The sequence below is a fragment of the Fukomys damarensis genome, unplaced genomic scaffold (genome assembly GCF_012274545.1).
Source record: "Fukomys damarensis isolate Sample0158 unplaced genomic scaffold, DMR_v1.0_HiC HiC_scaffold_28, whole genome shotgun sequence".
Lineage (NCBI taxonomy): Eukaryota > Metazoa > Chordata > Mammalia > Rodentia > Bathyergidae > Fukomys > Fukomys damarensis.
Window position 1 is genome coordinate 41,913,774 of NW_022900940.1, and position 12,831 is coordinate 41,926,604.

At 49.0% G+C, this 12,831-nt stretch overlaps 1 pseudogene; it reads left to right on the forward strand.

The window, feature by feature from the left end:
- The first annotated feature begins 1,283 nt into the window (after window positions 1–1,283).
- Window positions 1,284–10,762, forward strand: LOC117283622 (annotated as a pseudogene).
- The last annotated feature ends 2,069 nt before the right edge of the window (window positions 10,763–12,831 follow it).

The following is a 12,831-nucleotide window of genomic DNA, read 5'->3' on the forward strand; positions in this document are numbered from 1 at the left end:
AGCCAGCCAAGACAAGATGAAAACTTCCCAGGGCAGGACTTGTGAGCACTTCCGGCTTGGTCTGTGTGGCTCTGTCCCACACACTTGAAGAAGCCACTGCCTGTGCTGAGGGCTGTGCTGGGAAGCAGCAGTCCTCAGGTTGAAGGCAGAGAACCCCAAGCAGGGAGCGCTTTGACATCAGAATGCTTGAAAGCCCAGAGAAACGGTCAGTTTCCACATCATGTCGCGTACTTCTCAGTGGGTATAAGATCCTTGCAGGGCAAGGGGACAGTAATGAAGTGACAGGTGGGGGGGGTGGGAGAGAAGTAAAAGAGGAAACCAGGGGCGTCCTCTAGGTCAGGAAAGAGAACAGAAAGGTGCACCAGAGCGCTCAAGGGGAACGTCACATCCGGCCAGGGCCCAAACTGTCACAGGACCACACAGCAAGGCCTACTGGAGCAGAAATACATCCAAAGCCTGACTGTCTTCAACTGAAGAAGAATCAACCACCCTGCACTGCACTCTTTCTGGGGCCCACCTGTGGTTCACAGACAGGGAATGAAGCAGCAGCTAAAAGAAACTCACACGGAGCTTCATGGCGGCAGGAGGGTACAAACTCCACACCCTGCTTCCCCCTGACTGCGATTCTGTGGTGACAAACCAACATCCATCAGCTCCAGAAAGCAAGCTGCCCATTCAGCAGCTCTTGTGGGAACCAGCAAGTCTGAGCGAAGAGCCAAGGTGGCAGTGAAACTCCAACTGAAATAGGGACGGGTGGGCTACTGCCTGGGTGACACTCCAGGGCAGGATTCCCGCTGCCTGCAAGGCAGTGAAGCGTGAAATCCAAGAGGCCCGTGCCACCACTCAAAGGGAAAAACCTCGAGATCAGCAGCTCTCCAGCTGCTCCAGCCCCAGCCCAAGACTCCTGAGCAGTGCCACCAAGCAGGAGGCACAGCCCTCTCCAAGAGGTAGGCAGCTTCTGACTACAGGCCCAAACCAGCTTCCAGCAGGGACCTCTGGCCCTGGGCAGAAACTGCCACTCATCTTCCTCCGGACCCCACCTAATTCAAGATTCAAGGCTTCCAAAATGCAGCTGCTCCTTCCCCAGGATCTCCCACCAAGTCTCTCAGGCAAGACAGAGTTAACAACCATCAGCGTGCTCGCCTTTCTTGCTATAAATCACTCTGCTTTGAGACAGGTGACCCAGCACCCCACCGCCTGCCCTTACTTCGGACAGCAGGAGTGACGCATTTCCCAGGAACTGGCCTGTGGCCACCCAGAAGAATGCGACCAGGGCCACGGGGATGGACGTCACTGAGCCAGACCTCCTCACCCAAGTCCCATGGTTAGAACTGTCCCCAGCAGGACTGACGTCCCAGGAGAGCCGGACAGAGAGCAGGGAGGGGAGGACTCCGCAGGGCTGCAGACCACGAGAACAAGAGCCTCTCAGGTCCCTGGCCCAGAAGCCCCACGGAAACTGTCCAGATGAGCTTAAGACCAGCAGACAGCCTGCCAGTGCAGCAGGCCTCTGCCCAACTCTCTCAGCTGTGCTGTGCACCCACTGTCCCTCCGTGCCCACTGTCGAAGAAGCACCAGGCAGACCTAGGCTCCCTCTCCGCTGCTTCCCTCACAGGTATGTTACTCGTGTCCCCAGCCTCAGTGTTAAGACAAACAAACACCACCTTGTCACCTGGCTGTGCGGCACTTTCTCCCACAGCTCAGCTCCGTGCTAAGTGCCACGGAGAACTCAACCTCACCAAGCCTCGGTCAGTTTCTTCCGAAAAGATAAAGAGGTGACCTTCAGGCATGTGGAGTCCTTGGCAAAGTGCCTGGGGACAGAGAGTTCAGATCATTCTCGTCTTCCCCTCCCCTCCACCCTTCATCTCCGACCTTCAGACACACTCTTCCATCAAACCCTCACCTCCCTAGCACTGCCTCCCAACTTCCCCGCCCACAGCGGATGGCTCCCTCAGCCAAGGCGCCCAGCTGCGTCCACTTGAACACCCTGAAGGGTGAACTCCACAGCTTTTGGGAAGCCTGGTCCCCCTCTCTGGCACCCTTCCGTCGGCGACATAATCTTGACTATATCCTTGGGAGTCTCGCCACTTCAGGAGAGGCTGCCAAGCCAGAAAGGCTCATGAAAAGGTCCAGTAAGTGGTCTTCTGGTTCCAAGACTACAAGATGAAAAGGGGACAAGAATGGGGAGAAAAATGATCTTCCTACACAGAACAGTAGACACGGTACCTAACACACTGTGAGAGCTCAGAAACCGGTGCTACTGTGAATACAGGGACACAACATCCGGCACCAGTAACTCATCAGCCTCCCAAGACGACACAAGCCACTTGCCCGAGAGAGCCCTGTGGCTGCTCTGCAGCTTCTCCGCCAAGTCTGAAGGCCAGGTTGTCACTGTAAGGCCCCTCGCATGCCTGCCCCCCTAAGCCTCCTCCCCAAGGCTCTCTGCTCACATACTAACCACACCCACAACCACACTGCCTCCTCCCACTTCAGAGCTCCGATCTTCCGTCCAGTACATCAGCCTCCCTCAGGCCTTCAGGCCTCAAGAATGCCTTCCTCCAGGCTTTCCTGGTGGACAGCACCTTCCCGGACCTCACCCGAGCCCTCCCACCTGGCTCTTACACAGTCAGCCCCTCAGTGTCTTCACAGACTCCATACGTGTGCGTGTGCCTACTTCTTAAACCTTGTAACTTTCAGGATCTTTGTGCTTTCAGGCTCGTGCACAGACCTGCAAGGCTGCAAGAAAATTTGCCGTCTGACATCCTCGTTTCTGGCCACTTGGCCCTGTTTCTGCCCTCGTGCTGAAAACAAGGGTCCTCTCCACAGCCCATTCAGTGCCTTGTTGTCAGGTGTTTGTGCTCTTTGTTGACTTCGCTGTTTAAATTGGCCCCAGGTACAGTGCTGAAGCGATTTCTAGTGTTGCTGAGCTCAGGCGGGCTGAACCTCGCGGAGAACACACACACGTGAGCTGAGCTTCATTCATGAGCTGCAGTGTTGTTAGCCACGAGTTCAGTGTTAATGAGGCAGTAACACAATACGTCCAGAAAAGGAAAACGTCGATACCAACAGGGCCTGCTCTGGTAAGGGTTAAAGGAACATCTGTGGTGCAGGACAAAGCTGCCGGAAAAGGAGGAAAAGGGCTAAATCTGTGAGCTCCATTTGGCCTCCTGTCTGAGAGATCGTGACAGATTAGACATGAGACAGCAGGGTTATGAGGCTGAAAGCCAGAGACTTGCAGGGTCAGGAAAACGTGCAGTCCTTCTTGGTTAGCGTTTACTATACGGAAATATGAAGTAGGGAAACAGTGAGTACTGTATCCATATGATACACCTCCATATCAAATAAGGCACCTGTAAGCAGAAACACATAGAAGACACTGACGTCACAACTAGAGCTTCTCAGGACCCAGGAGCAGGGCCTCAGCCACAGAGCAGTGCAGCTGCCCTGGCGTCTCGTCACCCCACCACCTTGCCCGTGAGTGAGGGGCTCCTGCAGGGCAGAATGCAGCCCGTGCCCACGTCGGTAATGTGCACGGGGGAGACGCACAGGAAAGGCTTTTCAGTGCCACTGCCACCCCCCAGTCCACTCCAACTCAGACGGTGAAAGTGCACATACACATGGCCCCCCCACTTTAGATCATAACAAAGACGATACTTTTGATCAAAGTGGCCTGTCCCACACACTTTCATGAGATCTGCAAGACGGGAACGTAAGCTCTCTAAGAACAGGATCTTTGTTCTGCTCTTGGTATTTCACACAAGTGGCGCAAACAGTGCCTGGCAATTAGCCGGTGCCCAGTAAACAGTGGAAAGAAAAAGAATAAATTAGAAGGATTAAAAAATCACCCCTGGACAAGAAAGTGAAAACCCACATTTGACATACCCTCGAGTCCATACCCTCCTTGGCAAAACCTCGGCCTTTCATTCTCTACTCTGGGAGGGTCTTTCACATGGGAAAACGTCTAGTTTCCCAGCAAAGGAAGAGTGAGATACTCCATTTCTCCGGGATTAACATATGACTTCAGGGGTGCAGTACCATGTCACTGGAAACATAACTCTAAACCCTCGCATCCCCGCCTGCCACCCCGCTTAGTGCTCTGGGTCAGACAAAAGGTAAGTCAGCTGCTCCCTCCCCGTTCTTGGTCCTCTGCACACTTCACCCTCACAAGCCTCTGAGTGGGATCCCAGTCTGCTGGGATGGCTCTTCACCCACAATCTCTACAGCTTACGGCCAGTGAAGGTCTGGCTCTTCTATCTGTACAATTTTTGTTACATTTGGAAAAATAATATTTCTTTAATCTTCATACTTTATATTAATAAGTCAATCACTATGGTAAATTAAAAACGGGCCAGAATACTTGGCAGGTGGAGCGTATTCTCTGTTCATCTCCTGAACCGGGACTGGCAGTGGGACTCACTCTAGCTACAAGTGTGTTTGTTAACACATGGGAAACAGACTCAAGAGGGTGTGTGCTTTTTGTTCCTGGAATCCTGATTCCATGTGAAAAGGACCAGGTCAGCCATCCCCAGCAGCCAGCTGACAGGACATGCGCGAGATCAGCTCAGCCTGAGAGCAGAAACTGCCCAGCAAAACAGCATGAGATCAATAAATGTTTTAAACTGCTAAGTTCTGGAGTGGTCTGGTTTGTAGCAAAAGCCAAAATGTGATTCCATTTTATGAAAAAACCGAGGCACACACATTAAGGTCCCAGAGCTACTGATTGTGACGTGGGATCTGAAGCCAGGCAGTCTGGCTCCAAGGGCAGGCTTCGCCAGCTGTCCTAGGGTCAAGCCACTCCACAAATCTCCAACGCTCCCCCACTCACCTACTTTCCTAAAGGAGGTTAAACGTAGAGCATGGCCTTAGGGGGCTCCACACATGCCCAACAGGTAACTGTGAGCACTGATGGACCCTCACTGTTTTGAGTTACAATGATCCTCAAGTTCCCAAACGTGTTATGCTCCCTTCTGACACTTTCCAACCCTTAAAAAAAACCAACAAAGTTGCCCAATGCCCATGACCAAATGGGTGGGTGACTGGGTGAACAAAGTGGGGTGCATACAAAGCATCCCGCCTAACAGGGAAGCAAATTCTGACACCCAGTAAAACACGGATGCCCACTAAGGACATTACACTAAGTGAAATGGCCCAACCACAAGAGACAAAAACTGTGTGAATCCTAGTTAGTTACACGAGGTTCATGGAAATAGAAGGCAGAAGAGTGGTTGCCCAGGGCTGAGGGAAGGGACAAATGGGGACTTACTGTTTAGTGAATAGAAAATTTAAGTTTGAGAAGATGAAAAGTTCTGGAGATGCGTGATGGTCAGGTTTGCACAACTGCATTTAATTCCACTGAAGATGGCTAAAATGGTAATCTTTCTATGTTTTATCACAATTTTCCTTAAAAAGGGAAAAACAATTCAGACAGTGATTAAGCGGTCAAGGCTGCTGTTAAATCAACTAGACTCCAGAGAACAAGAGAGGCTGGGGAGGATTAGCGGAGAAACACCTGCATTCAGAGCTCCTGAGTCCCACGGCCCCCTTGTCAGCACAACCTACCACTCTGACCCAGATGGGCTGGCAGGTATGTTGAAGCGGCCTGAAAAAGCTTGTGCTCAAGGATAAAAATGCTCCAACAAATCAAAGCCAGTTCCCTGCCCCCAGCCTAGCACAGAAAAAATGCCACGCCGACTCCAATTGGCAGAATTTGAATTTAGTTGTCAAGATCATGGGATTAGATGCCACTCACTGGTAGAAAAATGAGTTGACATCAGGAAGGACAAAGTCGATATAAATTTTCATTGACACATAATAATTTCTCCTGACCCAAGAACTTTATAAACAAATCTTTATAAACTCTTTACAGAAATCCCAGGAACTGGGAAGGTTTTCCTCTTTATGAATACCCTCTGAGGGCCGAGGATTTAGCTCAGCGGTTCTGTCGCCTACCTTGCAAGCAATCACAAGGTCCTGAGTTTGATCCCTGGTACCAAAAACAAACGCATAAACCAATAAGTGCCCTCTGATGTTAGGCAGACAAGCTGGCTGGATGAGTGGGTGACATACAGTAATATAATCACTGATTTAAGAGAGCAAGAGAGAGAGGGCACATATAACTTGTTTTTTCTTCTGTTTATTTTCTAAAATTTCCACAGTAAATCCTTTGTTTTTTTTAAACAAAGCTGAACCCCAAATTCATATGAGTTTGCTGTCGGACACATCACTGCGTTAGTCCTAAGAGCCTCGCTAGTCCTTTGACTATGGGTGTTTCATAAGTGTGCAGGCTCGTGACACACGCTGGAGAACTGCTCTGAAGGAGTCTCTGAGACCACCACACTTACAGTGCATACTCAGATGGGTCTGTAAGTATAAAAGAGGAAGGGGGCGTGGAGAGAGCCAGGGGAAGAAAACAGGAAGCCCCACTTGGTAGCAGCTGCAGGCGGACACCACCCACTTCTCCATCAGGAAGGTCAGAGGAAGTCATATTGGGTCCAAGTCCAGGTAACCCGCCATCCACAGAGACGGAGCACCACATCTGTGCCAACCGCAGCCTTTGAGCATCCTTCCAGCTCCTCAGCTAGAGGCCAACAAAGTCCCCTGAGGCTGAGGACAAAGGGGGACTCTGGCCATTCTTCACCCTCCTTCCCCACCTGCAAGCCGGAAGGGAGGAGGTCACGGGGAGGATTAACGAGCAAAGAGCTGGCACGGTTCCCCTGACATCCATCCTGGGGTGAGTCAGTCACCCCAGGACCCAGGCAGCGTCTGATCAGACCTCATGACTGAGAGGCTGCCCAAGGGACTCGGGGGCTGTCACGATTATTATTCTCGCTGGCCAAGAGCAGGCAGGAGAGGAAGGAGTGTGTCACACTCCACTTCCCAGCAGACTGGGGGCCGCCCAAGCCCAGTTCCTATCAACTTTTCCCAAGGACAATCAGGGGTACAGACAAGAAGGGAGCAGTAGGAAATCTACTCCAGGATGTGCCATGGCCGACTGAGGACACACTCACCAGGTGAGAACTGGACGGAACCAGCCCAGGCAAAGCGGGATTCACTTAGCACATTCCTCCCCTCTGCTTGCCTGACTGCCCTGCAGCAAAGGCACTGGGCACAAAGGGCCACGGAGAGGAAAAGCTCAACATCAAGAGAGACAAGTGGGGACACTGATCTCCTCAGACCCTTATGCACTTGTTTGTTCACTGACTCATCTGGCTCAGTATTTGGAAACCTTCCTCTGTATTCTTGCAGTGTAAACACGGCGATGGAGCAAATGGGATTTGGGATTGGAGGGGGTGGTGAAAACACCAGGATCGGGACAATGCCAAACAGAGAAACAGAAAGTTCAAACATCCCAAGGTAGGAGCAGGCCAGATCCTGCTCCTCTAAAAGAGCATGTGGGCTGATTTTAGCATGGATTTGAGTATCCCTTATCCAAAATGCCCAGGCCTCGAAGCATTTCAGAGTTCAGATTTGGGGGGCGGATATTTGCATGTACATAATGAGACACTTGGCGCACAGGATCCAACTTGAAATGAAATTTTCATTTATGGTTCATATATATCTTATATAATAGCCTGAAGGCAATTTCATACATTTTTATTAATTTTGTACACAAAACTAAGTTTCACGGTGTGAAATTTTCCACTTTTGGCATGTTGACACTCAAAATTTCAAATTTTGGAGCATTTTAGATTTCAGATTCTTGGATTAGCAATGTTAAATCTGTAGATACTTATGGGACTGAGAAGAATCAGAGGGCAATAAATTCCAGTGTTGAAGACTTCCAGAGAGGGGACCGTATAAATACCAAGTATGAAATGTTCAACTTGCAATAAGCAGAAATCTCTCCCCAAGACTAACCTTTACCCTTTGTTCAATTTTAGCTCAAGGATGTTATAACCTTGGGTAGGACACATCCCCAGAACAGGGGACACCCATAAGATTGCTGGAATGTGGACCATGTGGAGGGACAACACCCCGGGTTTCTGGAATCTGTGGGGACTGGAAAGTACCATTTGAGAAGTGTTTCCTCTCCCTGGAACAGGTGGGGCCCAGAGAAAAGACAGAAGGATTATTTGAGCTCACTTCAGAACCCCCAGTAATTAGCACTTTGGTGTTCCACAGCCCAGGTCACCAGACCATCAAAGGAAGATGGTTTCAGGTAGTCATTCTCTCTAGGAGCAAAGGTAAACACAAGATACATGGCAAGGTCCAACCTGAAACAGCACAGGGTTCAGAGTGCAAACCCAAATGCAAAGGTGGGATCTCAGCAGGATTCATCAAAGCAGAAGAGGGATCCCCCAAGGAAAAATTTGAGAGGTGCATGGAGATATGAAATAGGAAAGGAAATCCTGCCCCCCCATCCTCTATGGGTCTAATTTTAATACGTTCCTAGATTTGTGGGACTTAATTCCCCAACTCCCCCGTGATATCATCCCTATGGAAAACACACCTGGTCATTTATTACAAAACTATAATTTGGACCAGCTGCTTAGATCTTCTGAGAAACCTGAACTCCTATCTCAATTCATACCACAGGGTTGGTGATTCATCCTGAAGAGACACCAGCTGGAAGCCCAAATGGGCCAAGGGAATGTGAAAAGCCCCCAGCCCAGGGTCTTGCACTCAGCTAGCACTGGTAACTTATAGGTTCTCTTCTTGGTACCCTGGGCCTGGCTCCCAGAGGCAGGGAGGTAATAAGCAGCACATTGTATCATCACAGCAATAGCGATCAAAGAAAACAACTCTGAAACCAGAACCAGTTTCCACATAGTCCCCAACAACTGCTGGACCAGAGCTGCTCTTTCTTGGTCTCTGTTCCTTGGCTCATTATTTGAGCCTTTGGGACAAAGAGCAAGTATCACAGGGGTCCGTTCCTCCCGCCACCTCGCAGGAGAGGAGAAACACACCTGGTTTTCCACCTCTGTCTGCACATCCTTGTAAGTGGGCCTAGCTGCTCAAATGCCTGGGCACCAACTTAGGCAGCAAGGTGGTGCCCACTTCCGAAGTCATCCAAAACCAGGCACGCACACACTATTAACAGTCCATCTCACCTGCCTCGCCACCTTCCGCGCCTCCCAGTAAGGCTTCGAGTCTTCCACAGCTTTGCCAATTTTCTTCACCAGTTCATCCAGTTTCACTGTTGCCTCAACCAGGACAGAACGGAACTTCTGGCGAGCATCCTGCAGTCAGGAGAAATGGAGGAAATTCAGGTCAGACTTAAGGAGAAATCTGCAAATACCACTTCACCTAGCCAGATGCACCAAGAGGGACTTTACCGATCACACAAAGCCCTAAACAACACCATGCAAGTCAAGTGTCCAGACCAGCACCATCTAAAGAACATGCTGGAGAGCAGCGTGGGGCTGCCCCTCCCCAGAGGTGGCGGGGTGGCCATGGAGCTGGCCTAGGGCCACACAGGAGTTGTGGAGGGCTTTCGTGAAGAAAGAGAACAGAGGGTGTCATGATGCAATCTCCTTGCTAACCATCATCACCTATTCTCCTTGATAAGTAAACAAGAGACTGGGTCAAGGGAGAAGGAAAAGAAGTCAACAGAAAGCCAAAGCAGCCAGTTGTGCTGCAAGCAATATTCCTTGTCATCTTTATCTTCACCAAAGTTTTCCTGAATGACAACTTGTAGATACATCAGTTGCCAACCAGGAGGACCAGAGGGCTTTTCACTGCATGATGACAGGCTTGCTTGCAGTAGAGCTGGCACCCATGCTGGACCATACCTTGCAGTCTCCTTGTGGGTGGTGCCCCAGGAAGTGTACCTTGAAGAGACCCAGAGCTGAGGGTAATCATACCTGCCATGGCCACCAAGAAAATCATTAAAGCTGATGTGGGTTATAAAGGGAAGCAGCTGAAAGCCTTGCTGATACCTGAAGGAAGACAGAAAATTGTCTTCAGACCTAAGCGGTATAGGGCCGGGGATTTAGCTCAGTGGTGTCACTGCCTGCCTCGCAAGCGCAAGGACCCAAATTTGATCCCTGGTACCAAAAAATAAAAAAACCTAAGCAGCAGAGGCCAGACTCTGTGGTGGAAGGGGAGCCGTACGCCAGTTATGACAGACACAACGCAGAGGTAGCAGCCTTTCACTTGCACAGGATTCTGGTTTCCTTGAGCTCCTCTGGTGGTTGGCAGATTTGTTAATCTCCAGCAATGGAGGGGTCTGTCACACTTTGGCTTCCAGACGTCCGGCCTCTCCAGAAACACCAACACCCCTGGGGCAGGACTTACTGAAAAGGCAAACTGGCCAGGGGCGAGTATGAAGAGAGCGCCTGCCACGCTGTGAAAAGAAGTCCCCATGTGACTCAGGCCAACGCCTCTTGGAATTCACCGACCTCTCTATCTTTGATTACGTGACTGGCAATGCTGACCGTCGTCACTGTGAGAGCTTCAAGGTGCCAAAGGCACTAGTATGCTCATCCTTCTCGGTAAGGCCAAAAGCTTTGGGGACCCCTCACTGGATGAGAGAAGCATTCTCGTCCCTCTCTGTCAGTGCTGCACTTGGAACAGACTGAACTGCCTGAAGAATGGAGCACTAAAGTCTGCCTTAAAATCTGCCATGGCCCATGACCCTGTTGCCCCTGTGCTCTCCGACCCTCACCTGGAGACCATGGACCAGTGGCTGCTGAGCATCCTGGTCCCTGCGAAGCGGTGCACTAACCAGTTTGGGATGGACACTGTGCTAGTGGAAGACGGAATGCCTCTCTCCCACTTGGGATTCTCAGCACAAAATAAGTGAGACTTGCTCTCCAGCTGCCTGCCCGGGATCACCCGGCGGGTGCGGGACCTCCCGGAGTGCGCGCCACCAGATCCAGTAAGGAAAGTAGCTGCGTGGGCAGCCCTGAAACACCCCCACGACCTGTCCCCCCCACCCATTCTCAAACCTCCTGATTGGGCCAGTCCTTGGACCAACTCTGCAGAGGCACAGGTTCTCATAAAGGGTAGTTTTCTGAGCTCCCAACCTTGAACATCTTTAAAGAAAGGGCAGGGGAAACCTGTAATAGAACTGAGTGGAGTTCAACCCTGAGGGTTGGGAAACTCAAGTTAGGCCCTATCGACTGAGTTCAGTTTCAGTCGTGGGGAACTGCCAATGGCTAGCCGAGATCAGGGGATTCGGTTCTGCATATGGCTGGTACATGTGGTATAATATGAGAACAGAGACACAGTCTGAAAGAGGCCCTTCAAATTCTTTTTTTTTTTTTCTTCATTCCACCCTAAAATTTCTTTCTTTTTTCTGTCCTCTCTCTCCAACTCAGACTCTTGCTCCACCATATTATCCCCACATCTCCCTTTTTATTCCTGCTCCTGCCCTAACTCAGACTTCTTCTTTTATTATTTTTCCTATTTGGGGGGGTTTCTCTTTATGTTCTTTTCTGCAGTCATTTTACCTTACTCATGACTCTGTAGCTTCAAGGGAAGGCAAGCGCCTGTTATTGTTAAGGGGATATATTCTTGTCCTTATTCCTGCACTATCTCTATCCCCCCTCGAGTTAATAGCTTCGTAAAGATAGTAAGGTAATTCTACATCCTCTGGATTCACTTCAAACCTGCTCCAATTCTTTCACTTATCTACTCCTCTCGTCCTAACTCAGTCTAACCCCCCATCCTAAATGGTAAAGATGCTATATTGAAAAGCGTATTCACTGCAAACATATTTTGGGCTGCTTCTTCATATTAATCTAATTCACATGGGTTAAAGGCGATAGATTAATGACTACCACAAGTGGTCAGTTTGCAAGCTGTGCTTGATCCTATTGGGCTGCTGAATATATTAATTGGGATAAAGGACTGTGATTGATTTAATGAGTTGTTTTCTCTGATATTATGAAAATGAGGATGTCTATGAGTTATTAGAAACTCAAAAGCTAAAACACAACTATATCAGGAAGATCTAAGTAACACCCAGAAATTAAAGGACAACCCAACAACAAAAATAAAAATGAGATAACACTTAAGGAAGACACAAAGACAGATTTCCAGTTCACCAATGGCAAACAGTAGGACAAATGAGGATGAAAAGTCTGATAGTGAACCAACAGGACACCCTGGACCCATAGCACGGGAGGTAACAAAACAGATCAATCAGGCTCTAGAAAAATTCAAATCAGAAATAATTTCCCAGTTAACCAGAGAGATGATGAGCAAAATGGAAGTCATGATTTGAGACTCTAGAATAGAAACTGACAAAAAAATAGATGAGTTCAAGACCATGATAGAAGTCATGAAGACTCAGCATAAGAAAGAAGTGGAAACAATGAATGCCCAACAGAGGCAAGAAATGGAATCCATAAAACAGATTCAAACAGATATCCAGGAGATTAAAAACTCTACTGAAAGTATATGCAACAGAATTAAAGATTGCGAAGATAGAATTTCAGATATAGAAGATAGGATTGCAGTCAGTGGCCATGAAAAAAGAGGTCTCTCAAAAACAGTAAGGGATCATGAGAAATCAATCCAACAACTTCTAGACGATGCAAAGAAAAATAACATAAGACTGATAGGAATTCATGAAAAAGCAGGAGAAAACGCAAATGACCTAAAAAAGCTCTTCACAGAATTAATGACAGAAAACTTCCCAAACAGAAGGGAAGAATTGGACATACAGATAAGTGAAGCATATAGAACTCCAACTAACCACGATCAAAAAAAATCTACATCTAGACATATAATAATCAAGATCCCAGAAATCCAACAGAAAAACAAAATACTACAAGCAGTAAGAGAAAAGAAACAAATCACATGCAAAGGAAAGCCCATTAGAATCACAGCAGACTTTTCAACACAAACCCTTAGGTCAAGGAGAGCCTGGAGTGAGGTATTCCAAGT